The sequence below is a fragment of the Myotis myotis genome, unplaced genomic scaffold (genome assembly GCF_014108235.1).
Source record: "Myotis myotis isolate mMyoMyo1 unplaced genomic scaffold, mMyoMyo1.p scaffold_m19_p_7, whole genome shotgun sequence".
NCBI lineage: Eukaryota > Metazoa > Chordata > Mammalia > Chiroptera > Vespertilionidae > Myotis > Myotis myotis.
In genome coordinates, this window is record NW_023416379.1 from 62480434 (window position 1) to 62496822 (window position 16389).

The window sequence follows — 16389 nt, forward strand, 5'->3', positions numbered from 1 at the left end:
AAATTTTAATACAGTAAATATCTATAATAATAAAAGCATAATATGCTAATTAGACTGGATGAACTACCGGACGAAGCCGCCATGGCAGGAGCCAAGGCAGAGGCAGCCACTGTGGCTGCAGGGTCCAAGCCCCTTGCATGAATTTCGTGCATCGGGCCTCTAGTTGATAAATAAAACCAAATAGATAAACAAAATTTTTAGAGACCTCAATAATTAAGAGTGCAAAGGAGTACTAAGACCTGAGATCCACTGATCTACATAAAACCTTACCAAATCTTTTGCTAGACAGTTCTCACGCTAGTCATTCACAATCTAGTGAGAGTAGGGAAATGAAAGAAGATAGAGCCCAGCCGGCTTGGCTCAGTGGTTGAGCTTCGACCTATGAACCAGGAGATCACAGTTCCATTCGCAGTCAGGGCACATGACCAGGTTGCAGGCTCGATCCCCAGTGTGGGGTGTACAGGAGGCAGCCAATCAGTTATTCTCTCTCATCATTGATGTTTCTATCTCTCCCTCTCCCTTTTCTCTGAAATTAATAAAAAAATATACATTTTTTTTAAAAAGAAAGATACATATCACATAACCTGTGATAAATATTATAAGTGTAACTTCAAACAGTAAATTTGGAAAAGTGACTTAGAAAGATTTATTCAAGCAGGCCCTGAAAAATGGGTAAGACTGACCAAAAGACAAAAGTCTGTTTGAATAAAACTAGGGAGATGAGAGAACGGGGATGTGTTTGAGGAAGAGGTCAACAGGGCTAGAGTATAATGGCAGAAGAGTGACAATGGCTGAGGTGGAAAAGTGGGCCAAGAGATTAGAACACAAAGGATTTCAAATCCCACAATGAAAGTCTGGACTCTTAAATGTATTAATGAAGGGCTAATATGGATTCTTATTTAGCTAGAGAATATTACAGTCACATTTCTACTTTGAAATATAACCCTAATGGCAATGCACAAGATAGACTGACCATACATTGAAGAAAAGGGCCAAATATAGGGAGATGTATATGGAAAGAAAACTAATAAGACCTGCTTCGGTCAGAGGCACAGGGAGTGAAGGACGACCTTCCAGAAGCAAAAGAGGGGTTGACAACTGACAAACATGCCAAGTGAAGAGGGGGAAAAAATGAGTGAAAGTTCTGAGCATGAACAACAGAGTAATGAGAGCATCATAAGGGAAAAGGAAGAAAATGCAAGTTTCTAAAAAGAGGTGGGTGTGATGGGAATATGTGAAATTTTAAGATGTCTGTAGAGCAGCAATTTTCAACCTTTTTCATCTCATGGCACACATAAACTAATTACTAAAATTCTGCAGCACAACAAAAAATATATTTTTTACCAATCTGACAACAGAAAATAGTTATAATTTTGATTCCTTCACACTGAACAATTATTGTTTTAATGGCTGTTGTCATTTTTTTATTTAACAATCTCAGGAGGAAAGAGGTCAGTGGCCCTGACTAAATAGTCAGTATTGCATGTTTTAAAAATTCTTGCAGCACACCAGTTAAAAATCGCTACTGTAGAATATCAGTTTAGAAATGCTGGTTAAGATGATATGGAAAGAAATTTTGTATTAATCTGCATATGAATAAGAGTTGGAGCCACAGGACTAAGATAATTATCAAAAATAAGAACAGAGTGAGTAGAGCAAAGTGCAAAGTACAGGATTTTATGAGACATGAACAGCAAAGGGACAGAGAAAATTAAACAATAAAAATAAAAAAGGAAAAGTCAGAAACCTGAGAGAGTGCATGACCACAGAATCTAAGAAGAGAGAGCTTAAGGTAGCTTAAAGGTTGGAAAATAATAATGATCTAAATGAGGCCACTAAATCTATTAATTAGGAGGTTACAGAGTAGTAAGTCTCCGTTGAATGTTTAGGGACAGAACATATATTACATATATGCCTCATTAGCATAGTATTAGGTACAAGAAACAACTATTTTAGCCAGGGACACATGAAGATGTTTTCCAAACAATAGTTTGTCTGCTTTCAACTGTAACAATTTTTAATAAAATGATCTCTCTAAAATTTGTGATATTTTCAGAGAATTTAGATCAGAATAGCATCAAACACTGATTTAAGCATTTATATAGAACACTAGCATTTACCTAATAAATTTTATGACCCAAACAATTTACTGTTGTGCTATTTATTAAACCTCAACCTATCACTCAAAAAATTATTCTTAGCCCTGGCCAGTTTCACTCAGTGGTTAGAGCGTCAGCCCTCAGACCAAAGGGTCTCCAATTCAATTCCCGGTCAAGGGCACATACCTTGGTTGCAGGTTCCATGCCCAGCCCTGGTCTGCAACCAGTTGATATGTCTCTCTCACATCAATGTTTTTCTCTCTCTCTCTTTCTCTCTCCTCCCCTTCCTCTCTCCCTTCCACACTCTCTCTAAAGATCAATGGAAAAAATATCCTAGGGTGAGGTTTAAATATATCCTATATAATAAAGAGATAATATGCAAATTGACTGTCACACCCTCTCACAAGATGGCCACCCCCATGTGGGCACAAGATGGCCAGCAGGGGAGGGTAGTTAGGGGCAACCAGGCCTGCAGGGGAGGGTATTTAGGGGCGACCAGGCCGGCAGGGGAGGGCAGTTAGGGGTGACCAGGCCAGCAGGGGAGGGCAATTGGGGACAACCAGGGTGGCAGGGGAGCAGTTAGGCGTCGATCAGGCTGGCAGGGGAGTGGTTAAGGGGTGATCAGGCTGGCAGGCAGGCAAGTGGTTGGGAGCCAGCAGTCCTGGATTGTGAGAGGGATGTCTGACTGCCAGTTTAGGGATCCCATGGGGTTGGGCCTAAATTGGCAGTCAGACATCCCCGAAGGGGTCCCAGATTGGAGAGGGTGAAGGCTGAGCTAAGGGACACCCCCCACCCAGTGCATGAATTTCATGCACTGGGCCTCTAGTATATATATATATATATATATATATATATATTACTCTTAGTGTAGATAAGCCTACTAAAGGACATTTTAGTGCAAATCCAACAAGTAGCATTTATTTAAGAAAAAACTGATTATCCATTCCCTTTTTATTCATAATATCAGGCAAAATATGAGCTCAAACTTAATTTAGGCACATTTATATAAAATGTATATACAGCCAGACCTATATTTCTATAAAGGTAATATGTGCAAGATCCATATTTATTAGTGTAATTTAGAAAACAATCATTCGTTTTACCAAAGGATTCTTCCCTTTGCAAAAGCAATCACTATTGGGGTCCTTTAAATAAATATGAAGTTTTCCAGGATAAGACAAAATTATAATTTAATTCTTCATTTAACTTACACAAAACGTTACAAGAATACATTTAAAGCAAATTTATGAATTATAAATTTAAAATGGGTAGTTGTTATGGAATTTAAAAGCCATAAGGAATGGTTTACACTCTGCATGCCAGAAATCTCCCTTCTCACACCAACTAGCAGAGGTAGCTGGAGCACCGTGGAGAACAGAAATCCAAGGGCGAGGATAAAAGGGCATCACAGAGGAGTTCTCTACCTTAAACTTGAAAGCAGGCAACAGCTGCATGAGTGTCATGATGTTACCATCCTTGATTAGGCGCAGAAAAACAGTACTAATGAATCCTGTAGGGCAGTGGTTCTCAACCTTGGCTGCACGTTAGAACCACCTGGGAATCCTTTTAAAATCCTGATTTCTGGGCCTCATCCTCCGGAAATTCTGTTTCTTTGTTATGGGGTGAGGCTACAACATTATTAACATAGAAACAGAATTTCCGGAGGATGAGGCCCAGAAATCAGGATTTTAAAAAGATTCCCAGGTGATTCTAATGTGCAGCCAAGGTTGACAACCACTGCTTTAAAAGAACACCAGCCGAAACCGGTTTGGCTCGGTGGATGGAGCGTCGGCCTGCGGACTGAAAGGTTCGATTCCGGTCAAGGGCATGTACGTTGGTTGCGGGCACATCCCTAGTGGGGGATGTGCAGGAGGCAGCTGATCGATGTTTCCCTCTCATCGATGTTTCTAACTCTCTTATCTCTCTCCCTTCCTCTCTGTAAAAAATCAATAAAATATATTTAAAAAAAAAAAGAATAAAAGAACACCAAAAAAGAAAAAAGAAAAAAAGAGGTAACTTCAAATCCTAAATGGGACGAAGGCTCTGGATCCAGAGCACCTGGGGACTTCTCAGCTCTCCCCCTCACTACTGTATCGCTTTAGCAAGTTAGTTAGACCTCAGTACTCAGCTGTAAAATGAGATAAGAACTACCTCATAGGGTCAACATTACAATTAAATGAGAAAATGACTATGAAACACTCAATGTGGTGGCACATTGCTGGTCCTCAAGAATTATTAGGATTTACTGGTCTAGGGCAGCCATGGGCAAACTACGGCCCGCGGGCCGGATTCGGCCCGTTTGAAATGAATAAAACTAAAAAAAAAAAGACCGTACCCTTTTATGTAATGATGTTTACTTTGAATTTATATTAGTTCACACAAACACTCCATCCATGCTTTTGTTCCGGCCCTCCGGTCCAGTTTAAGAACCACTGTGGCCCCCACCCCTGGTCTAGGGTCATTCTGGGTCACTCATTTAACCCATCCTTATAACATACTGCCCACTCCCAACCGGCAATATAACCCTTCACTGTTAAATCCTGATGACCTACTCAGCTGTCTGTATGTACTGAAAATACGAACCTTTGACAATGTTGTACGCCAAACAGCAAGACCCTAGAGCAGCGGTTCTCAACCTGTGGGTCGCGACCCCTTTGGTGGTCGAACAGCCCTTTCACAGGGGTCACCTAAGACCATCCTGCATATCAGATATTTACATTACGATTCATAACAGTAGCAACATTACAGTTATGAAGTAGCAACGAAAATAATTTTATGGTTGAGTCACAACGTGAGGAACTGTATTTAAAGGGCCAGAAGGTTGAGAACCACTGCCCTAGAGAACACGACCAGAATCCGTGCGATTCTGGACCAGTTCCAGAAGCAAACCTCTAATAAGTAATAGCCCATTTCCTGACACACTAACATTATGTAGCCACCAGGCTATCCCCATGTTTGTTAGTAACCCACTGAGTCACCAAATTAAACAAGTGATTTCTATAGTCTTAATTTATGCTGCACCCCCTTTTCAAAACAGCAAACTTATCAGTAAAATATCTCTCTATGTAACACAAAATTCTAACTGAAATATTCTTTTCTGGTTTCTAAAAATCTGCTGTGAAATCTGTTCAGATATTCAAACTCATTCAATTCCCTTCCTCTTCTCCCCTCCCCACCATACCTGACAGAAAATCCTTCAAACTAATATAAACTTCCTCAATTAGCCACTGAGTAGACGATGACTAGTTTTACGCTTTACACTCATCTGTTGTCTCCATTAACTCAATGGCCAGCACAGCCACAGTTTTGTTTGAAACCTCAAACACAAGCATAATAGCTACATCAGTCATCTTGCTCTTCTCATCTTCAAGTCAACGATGACAGACAGGAAAAGCAGAGAAACTAATACATTTCTCCTCAAAACACATACATATGCATACACTTTGTTCTTTCCCAAAGCACCACAAGGATAACAGACAGCAAATCATGCCCACAAACCAAAACACAGCTATTTCATCTAATTTTAGAAAAAGAATAACAAGGAACCAGAGAAAAGCTCTCTCTGGAATAACTCAATCCTCAAATCAGGGAATTCAAAGAGCATAATATGGAAAAACCAACAGCCTTAATTCTCTCCTGTGGGATACTAATTCTATCAGTGTCAAATCAAAATGAACAATATTTTTTTTTTGAAGATACCACAAAAGTTTGAAATCTCTCCTTTAAAAAAAAAAAAAAGCCCACTTACAGAGAAAATATCTAACTGTATGATTTCTGAGCACAGGTGCTATTTGGTTGCTGTGTATTAGTTTGATATGATTTCAAATTCACTTGCTTATGACTTTAATAAAGTTGTTTTAATCCATGTGTTTATGACAAGACAAATAAAAGCTGTTTTTAGAAGTTGTTTGGATAGAAGAATGTGTCAGGATGCCATCATCTCATCTGTTGTCGCTGATTATCACTCAGTAGCCCAGCTGCTGAGGCTCCCCACTGGGGCTTACGGATAAGAACATGGAGAGAAGCAACTATGGCAAGGGGACATTTAGAGAATTTATGAGGACTACTGGAGAGTTTGGGTCTGGGCAAAGTGACACTTTGCTGATGTAAAGAGCTCTCTGAAGATCACTGGGGCATTAGCTCCTGTCGCCATGAGGCAATTCCTCCTAGACAGTGGTGAAAGCAGAGAAGCAGCCCCCGCAAAGATCATCCTGCTCATCAACATGGGAGCATGGTTCCCTAGCAACGTGCTCTAGCAACAAGAGCAGCTGGTGTCAGCTCTCCATTGGCCAACTACCTCTCCTGAGTGCCTACTCATGTAAAAAGGGACACCTACTAGTAATCTGAATTTTGACTTTATTCCTTTCATCTCCCCTTGCCTGAAACAATAATGTAATTAAGCTATCACTGCCTCGGAGTACGTTATTTCTTTCAGGCTTACTATGAGACATTATCCTAGTAAGTCATGAAGATGTAATGTACAGTATAGGGAATATAATCAATAATATCGCTATAACTGTACGGTGACAGTTCGTTACTAGACTTGTGGTGATCAATTTGTAAGGTACAGAAATGTTGAGTCCTTATGTTGTACACCTGAAACTAATATATTGTATATCAACTACACTTCAATTTTTTTAAAAAGCGGCATTATCCTGTGTGCTACTGGCTTATGAAATTCACTGTGTTAAATAAATTGCTGGCAAAGACAAAATCAGTCTCTGAGCATAATTTTACTACCCAAAATACTGGTTTACTCCAAAACCTGTTCTTCTCCCACCATACTCTTTTAAAAACAAGATGAAAAACGTATTTGTTTTAAAAAAAAAATGACCCAATTATATTTACGTCTAGAACAGCGGTTCTCAACCTGTGGGTCGCGACCCCTTTGGTGGTCGAACAACCCTTTCATAGGGGTTGCCTAAGACCATCCTGCATATCAGATATTTACATTACGATTCATAACAGTAGCAACATTACAGTTATGAAGTAGCAACGAAAATTATTTTATGGTTGGGTCACAACATGAGGAACTGTATTTAAAGGGCCAGAAGGTTGAGAACCACTGGTCTAGAAGTACCCTTTATTTGTAATTTAAAGTCTCACAGCCAGGTGTTGTTATGGGATTAATTTGCTCAGCCCCAGACAATATGGTTCTTCCCTTTCTGGAAGCTGTGACCAAGACGGCTGCTGCTGAATCTGAGTAAAATTCTGTACTTCTTTTTCCCTGGAACTCCCAAGCGAAGAAAAGACAAGCCATAATCTAATCGCTTTGGGGGGGGACTGCTCAGATACTAAGAACCTTCATATCTCCTCTTTAAGTAGAGAAACCCTTTTCTTTAGTAATCCTAAACAACCTGTCCAAAATAAAGAGCATGGATTAAGACTCTTAACCAAAACTCCGATTAACTAGGTAAAATTCTCATTAGCAAAAGACAGCTGAATAGCAACAAACTGCAACAGATTTATACAAAAATGTAATGTCTTTAACAGGACTTGGGGAGGAAGAACATTTCATAAAAGTCTTATTTACCACATCAAGCCTGCGTTCTGGTTTTTTTGCTATCCAGAGTCCAAGTGAATAGACGTATAAATTCCAGAAGGCAAAGGACTATTCTAGCCAGAATTTTTGAAACGTAGTCATTAAAGTATTTTTTTTAATGAAAAACAGTTATTCTATCAACCCAAGACTACCCAATGAAGAAAATGTCAGAAAACCTCATTAAGGCCTAACAATATATTAAGAAATATGCATTGTGTTAACAAACCTAAATTATATTTCTCACTCGGTTGGTTATATAAATCACCAAAAGTTCCTAAAATGATTGTTCCATTAAATGAGAAAGTGAATACACTATTTTCTAAAAGCGTATATATAAGTCAAGTAGCCTCAAGTGTTTTTGCAGATGTATCACAATGCTAAAAACTGTTTTAATTGCACTGAGGAAATACTACAAATTCCCGAAGGTTCTAATCAACGTCCTAGTTATTTTCCACTTGCTCCACAGCACCCCAAAATCCCTGCTCTGCTCTGCTCCTGGCCTGGGAGGATGAACCTGCACAGATCATGACCTAGGCTCCCCACCTGGGTGCTAGAAATGGAAGTCACTGGTACAGACCTACAAACAGAGGGAGGAGGGGGCAGGGAGCATCCCCTCCCTCCCTGCCTGCCTCAAAGCCAGCTCCCCTGGGCCCTCCTCCACAATGTCCGCTCTCTGCTCTGCTCATCTCTGGGGAATTAAGGGCTTCTTGCTGTTGCTATTCCCTGGGTGCTGCACCATCCCTTGTTTGTTCCCTAACCTCTACAATCTCTTCATTCGCACCATCAAGGATGAAATTTCTTTTCTTGCTGGGACCTTGCCTGATGCAGCCAACAATACCAAGTCTGGTTAGTAAAAAACAGTCCATTATCTAAAGAAATACAATTAAAAAGTTTAAAAAGGACTTAAGATCTATATGGACATTATTTACATATTACTGCTATCTGTATAGTTATATAAAAATTAAATATAACTAGCTTACTTCCATATGAAGCTGGTTAATAAGCTGAAATATTCATCACAATTAAATTTAGGTGTGTAATTTCACACTGCATTGTTCTCTCAAGATAAATGCAATAAGGCTGAAATAAGCTTTAAAAAAAATCAATGAAGAGATTCTGGTAACTGATATTTCACTTTAATCTACCTGGTAAATCCAAGTAATTTTTTTGTTGTTGTTATTGTTGAAGCCCTCTCTAAGCACAGGATGAAAAAAAAACGTTTAAACCAACAGTTCTCAAATTTTGATAGGCAAATAAATCAACTTAGGAGCTTGTTAAAATGCTAACGCCCAGGCCCCACCCACACCTCCCTGACACCTGTTTTCAGTAGTCCCCCAGGTATTTCTGATGCACACCTAAATTTCAGAACTATTTAAAACTGGCCAACTTCAAGATCCCACCCAAACTTCCAATATATTGCTTTTTTTCTTTTGAATTCATATTCCACATTAAACACTGTCCAAAAGAAAAAAATAATAACCAAACCATAGTAACAATAACAATGCCAGTATGATATGTGCTTTACATGTAATATCAGCTAGTTCAGTGCTCTCAAGAACTACACCAGTTAAGTAGCATTGTTGCCTCCATTTTACAAATGAGAAAACGAAAGCCCAGAGAAACGAAGTAACCTGACCAATGGTAATGAGTGGCAAAACCAGGATCACCTCAGGTCTGCCTGTCCTCTTACCCAGGAGCTGGACAACCAAGCATTTGTACATTTAAGGAGGATTAAGCCTGAGGGCCAAGCAAAACAATAACCCTCCCTGTCCCCACCCTCTCCCCAACTCCAACCACTCACCCAACAAGCTCTCTTGACTCTCCCCACCCGTCCCTCACTCAGCAAGGTGTGCCACCTACATGGTGTGCCACCACAATGGCACAAGTCTGTATGTATACCAGCACCCTTTCCACAGGGGTACCTGCCACATGCCAAGTACTATAAAGGATCCAAAACCCAGCTCCGAGGATGGGCTTCGGGCTTGAGCAAATTTAACATCTCTGTGCTACGGTCTCCCAATCTGTACAATGAGGGTCCTGATGCTAGGTGCACTGAAATGACACAGTGAGCTAATGAGTTAAAGTACCTGCTTGACACAGGACCTGAGCAAGAGCTCAATAAACAATAACTGCTACTAAAATTCTACTTTGCCAACCACCTCTCTTACAAAATTCAACGTATCAGTCAGTACAAGGTCTGATTTATTTTCTCACAGCTCTGTGTCCTGGGACTGTGATAAAAGATAGAACATATCTTATTTTCAGGAGTACACTGGTAACAGTGTGTAACTCAGTGGACTGAATGCCAGGAGTAGAATATTTTAGAGCAAATGAGTCTTTTAGTAGCCCTGAAATTGTACCACTTTGACAACTGTCTATTTCCCAACTTTAGAGTCAGCCCTGTTGATTACATACTAGTATAGAGTCTATAATTACCTTAATTCAAAACAATAATAAAATGTCACTTGGTCTTAATTTATCACTGCATCATCAGCACTTCGAACAATGCCTAGCCCATGGTAAATACTCAAATATTTGTTAAATGAATGAAGGTATAAAGGTACCAATGAAGACACACCTTAGCTCATTATTACAAAAAACAAGTATAATCATCAGATCTAGAACAATGTGCCAATAACTTGTAAGTTATTTTCAAAATTCCCTCAGAACATTTTTCTTCTTTCTTTTTAACTAACTGTTGACTTTTCTTTAAAAACTCTTCAACTAGAAAAGTTAATGTTAAAGTGGTTCCGTGATACATCACACTCATCATTCTACCTTACAAACTATTTAACAATGAGCATTTCAGTGACCATCTGAATTAAAGCCATAAAATGAAATAAGCACTGCTAAGAGATTAACCATAACTAACATCGAAGAGATGGAGAGCTGGGGGAAGGGAGATCGCTACGGAATACACAGAGAGGAGTTCCATTCTCAGCTGTGCTTCTAAGCAGCCACATAAGTGACCTTGAACAGGTACTTAATTTCTGTCTCCATTTACTCATCTTCAGTATAGGAATAAGTTTACCACATCTACTTCATCAAGTTTTTTTAAGGACCAAGTACACATAAACTAATTTCCAAAACAATAAAGCACCATACAAAGGTATGTTAACCTTTAATATAAACATCTTCAGATTTTAAATGTTTCTATTCATCTTTTTTTATATCTCTGCGTATTTAAATTTAGTTAGTTCTTGATTATCTACACCTGCAGACACACACACACACACACACACACACACACGCACACACAGGTGTATTACAGATCATCCATTAATAATTTATACTAAGCCCTTGGATGATGGTTTTGTATTTACAGTTGAGTATCCTTGCGATATTGAGATATGGTGGAGTATCCTCAAGATGCAAAATTCTTAATAGTTCAAACCAAATAATGAAACACCTGTAAAAGTAGTCACCCAACTCAACCTTCTTATCATTTTTCTTCCTATCATTTACCTAATTACATTCTACCGCTGAAATGACGCCTACTTTGTTATAAAAGATGAACTTTGTGTGCTCATTTATGTTATTATAGTTCAAGGGACATTTCTGAAATAAACATGAGCCACATCTAAACTAAAAAGCAAATTTTTTTAAAAAAACTGTCTAAATAGTACAGTTGACAATTTAATCATACACTGAAAGCAAGTCTTTGCCCCCTCTCCGCCCCCCCGCCCCCGCCCCCAGGATTAGAGAATTATACATTTAAAAGACAGCTACTGCATGTACAGGTAACAATCTAATTTGAGGAAAATGTTTAAGTTCTCTCCTAAGCAGTAACATTATACTATTCATTTTAGCTACAATAAAAACTAGTGTTACACTACAGCCTAATTCTAGTTCCTATAAACCCATCAAAATAAAAAGTGCACAATAGGTATAATATTCTGGAATTTACACCAGAAATGATAAAGCAACATATTACTGTTCAAGGCTGTCATCTTTAAGAATTAAGAAACAGATGCATGAATTCAAAATTAGTTCCTGGCCTCTCTCATCGTCACTCCTGTGTGCCTTCTTCAACTCTCAAGCCACATTCTTTAACACAGCGTCAGTTCTGCAAGTTTATTTGAACAGTCTACCAAACGAACTGAGATCAAGGCAACCAGGTCTGTCTAAAAGGACAGGGGTTTCGAGACTTGGGTGTGAATCCAGCCTTTGTCCTTCTGGAGCTACATGACCTTGAGCAAATTATGAAGTATCTCATTAAGGGGGATCACAATTAACTTGTCTGAAATGTACTGAAGTTGCAATGCTTTTTTCAAACTTTTACTTAAAATGTTTTAACATAGAGAAGTGAAAATTTCACAAAGGCTGGGAATCTTTTAAAAACTGACCTTTTACATATCAACGATGAAGATTCAATTATCAATATATTGTGACAATTGGTAAATTTTTTCAAAAATGTTTCGGGTGCTTCCATGGTCAAAAGTTCTAAAACTTTCTGAAGAAAGTTGTATTTTAGAACCCGGAGACAGCCCAGTTGTCTAAACAATGGGCTACATGATCCACCACAGTCTCCAGGCAAAGTCACAACAGGATGAGAAGAGAGCCTTCAGCCTCTCTCAGATTTCCTGACCACTGTTATTTTAAAACCTGATCACATAAACATAAACAGATGAAAAAATCCATTTCAGATAAGCCCCATGGGTTATGATTTATGATCTTGTTTTAAATACCGCATAAATTTACATTAAATATTGCAATATCTTATTACATTTTTCTCACTTGTATTTGCACACACTCATGAAAAATATATTTGTTATATATATTCTATAGAGTTTTTAATCATGATTATCTTTTCTTAAAGTCATTCGTCACTTTTGTAACTCCCTTTTAAAATTAGTTCTTGCACACAAAAATGTAACTTAAAAAGCTGAGAGAACAATAAATGGCGTGTCACATAGAACATACAAACGCAACGGGCAAATCTGCGTAAGACTAAAATGACTTCTGTTTACCACTGTGCACGTAATTCCCGCGCAACTGAAAATACTCCCAAATGCGCTGGGTATTTAAAAGTCAATGAGTTATTCTGAAGAGTTGCATTGTTTCATGCTCTGGCTATAGCTCAATTTGTGGTGTTTCTAAAGTGAATGATAAAAGACACCAAGGTCATTTTTTTTCCCTAAACAATTTCCAATTTGAAAACCACAACCCAAGACCTCTATGAAGTTGAGTTAATTTGTACAGAAATGCCATTTTGCTGCCAACCTTTGTACCATGACCATTACCAGCCCAAGTTCAAGATTCACATTTTATGGTGTGAACAGTGTCAGCTAAATCTTAAGAACGTGAATTTTTTAAACTCTCAAACCCTGACTATGTTTAAATATTCTGCATCTACACCCCCAGAGCACAACAGCATGTTACATGAGACTTTAGCATGTACAGCAGTCTGTTAAGCTCCTCACTCATACCTGTAGGTTCTCACCGAAGCACTTCACCACACACTTCAGGCCACGTACAATGTAACGTGCTTCTGAAACTGAACGCACATATTCCTGACACAGGTGCTCCAGAAATAAAAGTTACTTCCTATTCCAAAATCCCAGATTTGGGCATTTCCATTGTTTTACGGAGTTTTGTCAATTAACAAATATTAAAAAGCTATTGTCAGGCAACCTACAAATTAACATACTCAAAGGACTGGTCCACCTAAGGACTGACAATGCAGACGGAGACCGTCCCAGCCTGATCTGCTACATGATTAAACTATTAGTCAGCTGATCCTCACACCCCAGGACCAACGACATTATTCCTGCCCTGCACTTTAGGCTTGTTTACGAAAGAGGAAACGATCACGGAGCGCCAGAGTCGGACACCTGAGTGCTCCGCTCCTACCTGGAGCCAGAGACGACGCCCCAAGGTATCCGGGTGATGATCACCCCCTGAAAGGAGCCTCTCCCGGCGGCTGGAAGTGAGAGCCGGCCGTGCGCTCCGCGAGCCGCCGCCGCCCGGGCCCCCCCATCACCTGCTGCACCTATCGGAGTCCCCGGAGGGGAACGCGCCGTGGGCCCCCGGGGCGGCCTCAGGGAGGCCTCCAAGCCGGACGCGGGGCGCGAGGGGCCGGGCTCCGGGACACTCACCTGTGCGGACACGAAGGCAGGTGCGCGCTGGCGGGGCTCCCCGTCGCCGCGGAGGCTGGAGGGCGGGCCGGGAGCTGAGGAGGTGAGCGCAGAGGCCGGTGACGCGGACCAGCCAGGACGGGGCGGAGGCGGCGACCCGGCGGCTCCTCGCTTCCTGCTCGGACAGATCCCGGTCCGTCTCCGCCCGCCAGCCGGCGCCCCACCGAGTCCCCGGCCCCGCCGCGCGCACGTCACGGCTACGGAGCGCCCGAGGGGGCGGGGGCGCCGCGGGCCGGGGCGGGCCGGCCGGGCAGGGCCGCGTTCCGGGAGGGGGCGCTCGGCGCCCGGGGCCGCCCCGCCGCCCCGCCCCTCCGCTCGCCCAGCTCCGCGGCCGCCGCCTCGGGCTCGGGGTGGGCGCGGCGGCGCGGGGAGGGGAGGGGCCGCCGCGGGCCTAGCTGACTCCGGTCCCGCCCCGGCGAAAGGGCCGGCTCGGCTGTGAGGTTTGCAGCCCTGCAGGGCGAGTCCTCTGCGCCGGAGACGGAGACGGTGCAGACGGTGTTCGGGGGCGAGCGCTGGCCATCGAGGGGCGAGCACCCCGAGCGGTCCGGGCCGCAGCGAGGAGGTGCTGTCCCCGAGGACAGAGCCGCGGCGCCCTCGGCTGCAGCGCAAGGGGCTGGGGCTGGGCTGGGGAGGGAGCACCTTCCTGCGACAGACTGTGGATTCTGCTGTTGGGAGCAGGGGGTCCAGGATGAACATGCCCGCCCCCCCCCCCCCGTTGACTTATTAAAGCTCCGATCGTCTCTGTCGTTTAAATGTTATTGTTTCTGTAAATGACATGCCAATGAGTCATATTTGAAAATTAAATATGAAGTAGCTGTGCAAATTGGATGGTATGAAAACCTACATTGCCTTTACGACGAAAAGACGCGTCTTTTAAGACAATAAAATGGTCGTTTACTATAATGCTAAATGTCTCCGCTGGAAAAAAATAAAATAAAAAACAAAAGATACCTACATATGAGAATTATACTTTTTTTCCTGCAACATGTCCGAGTAGCAACTAGAAAACTTCAGGAAATCGACACGATTCTGATAAGAGGCAAGTTTCAGATATTCAGATGTTGCAGTTCTTTTGGTGGAAAGGGTAGGATGAGATGTTTTAGGATACAACTAAAACATTGACCAAATAGGGAAGTAAGAAAGAGGAAGAGAAACCAAGAAAGGAAATAATTTACAGCAATCTCAGAAGTTTAGTTCCAGATTGCCAGGAGGTAAATCTTAAGTATATAAAACTAGATTTTAAAACGCATGGGGGGGGGGGGACAAGAGGAGAGGAAAACTTCAGTTCACTGCTTTGACTTCATTTTGGATGTCAGATTAAAAGGCTTTGACAGACCAATAGAAGCCTGCACAGTTTATTGTGATGCCCTGTGATTTTTTTTCTTTCCTTTGTCCATCACTTCCAATCCATTACTGAGTCCTTTTGCTTCTAGTTCCATATCTCTTTTATTTTTCCAATCCCTCTTTATTGTCTAGTTTCAAGCCATCGTTTTAGGTCTTGCATACTGTTTTAGCAACCTAACCAAATCTGAGTTTTCCGGGCTGCAGTCTTATCCACTTATAATCCAGTCTCTACAATGCCACCAGGTTTATGTTTTATAAAATAAAAGTCTGATTATGTACTCCTCTTTTTAAAACTCCTATAGTGGCACTCCACTACCCTTAGTACAAAGTCCAAACTCCTTAAGATGTCTTACATGATCCTCCAACTGTTTTTGTTTGGCTAGCAGAGAAGGGATCTCTTGTTAAAATACAACTAAAAACAAGTGGAGAAAAGGAAACACTAGTTCACTGCTGGTAGGAATGCAGATTGGTGCAGCTCTATGGAAAACAGTATGGAGTTTCCTCAAAAAATTAAAAATGGAACTGCTGTTTGACCCAGCGATACCACTTCTGGGAATATATCCTAAATCTTGAAATACCAATCAGAAAGAATATATGCACCCCTATGTTCGTAACAACAATATTTACAACTAGAATTTTGTGTGCTTGAGGGGGGTTCCTCAGCCTAGCCTGCGCAGTCTAGGACCCCTCGGGCAATGTCCGCCGGCCAACAGGCAGACATCCCTCTCAGTCCAGGACCCCTCACTCCTTACCGCCCACCTGCTTGCTGCTCCTTAGTGAGCCCAGCTTCTGGCTGAGCAGCGCTCCCCCTGTGAGAGCACACTGACCACCAGGGGGCAGCTCCTGCATTGAGCATCTGCCCCCCTGGTGGTCAGTGCACATCATTGCATATTAGGCTTTTATTATATAGGACTAGAGGCCCGGTGAACAAAAATGTGTGCACTCGGGGGGGGGGAGGGGGTCCCTCAGCCCGGCCTGTGCCCTCTCGCAGTCTGGGACCCATCGGGAGATAATGACCTGCTGGCTTAGGCCTGCTCCCGGGTGGAAGAGGGCAGGCCCAATCCCTAGGTGCAGCCCCTGGTCGGGCTCAGAGCAGGGCCGATTGGGGAGTTGGGGCACCGCCCCCTGTCATGCACAGAGCAGGGTGGATCGGGAGGTTGCGATGCCACCCCCTGTCACGCACAGAGCAGGGCCAATCAGGGGGTTGGGGCGCTGCCCCCTGTCACTAACAGAGCAGGGCCCATCAGGGGGGTTGGGGCTCCGTACC

The 16389-nt window shown here is 42.1% G+C and overlaps 1 protein-coding gene across 2 annotated transcripts in view; it reads right to left on the bottom strand.

The window, feature by feature from the left end:
- Window positions 1–13874, bottom strand: part of MYO6 (myosin VI) — a 141547-nt gene extending 127673 nt beyond the window's left edge. For both annotated transcript variants that reach the window (XR_004968894.1, XM_036317775.1), the window contains exon 1: window positions 13740–13874. The gene's annotated coding sequence lies outside the window, so the exon portion shown is untranslated. The remainder of the gene's footprint in view (window positions 1–13739) is intronic.
- Window positions 13875–16389: the final 2515 nt, after the last annotated feature.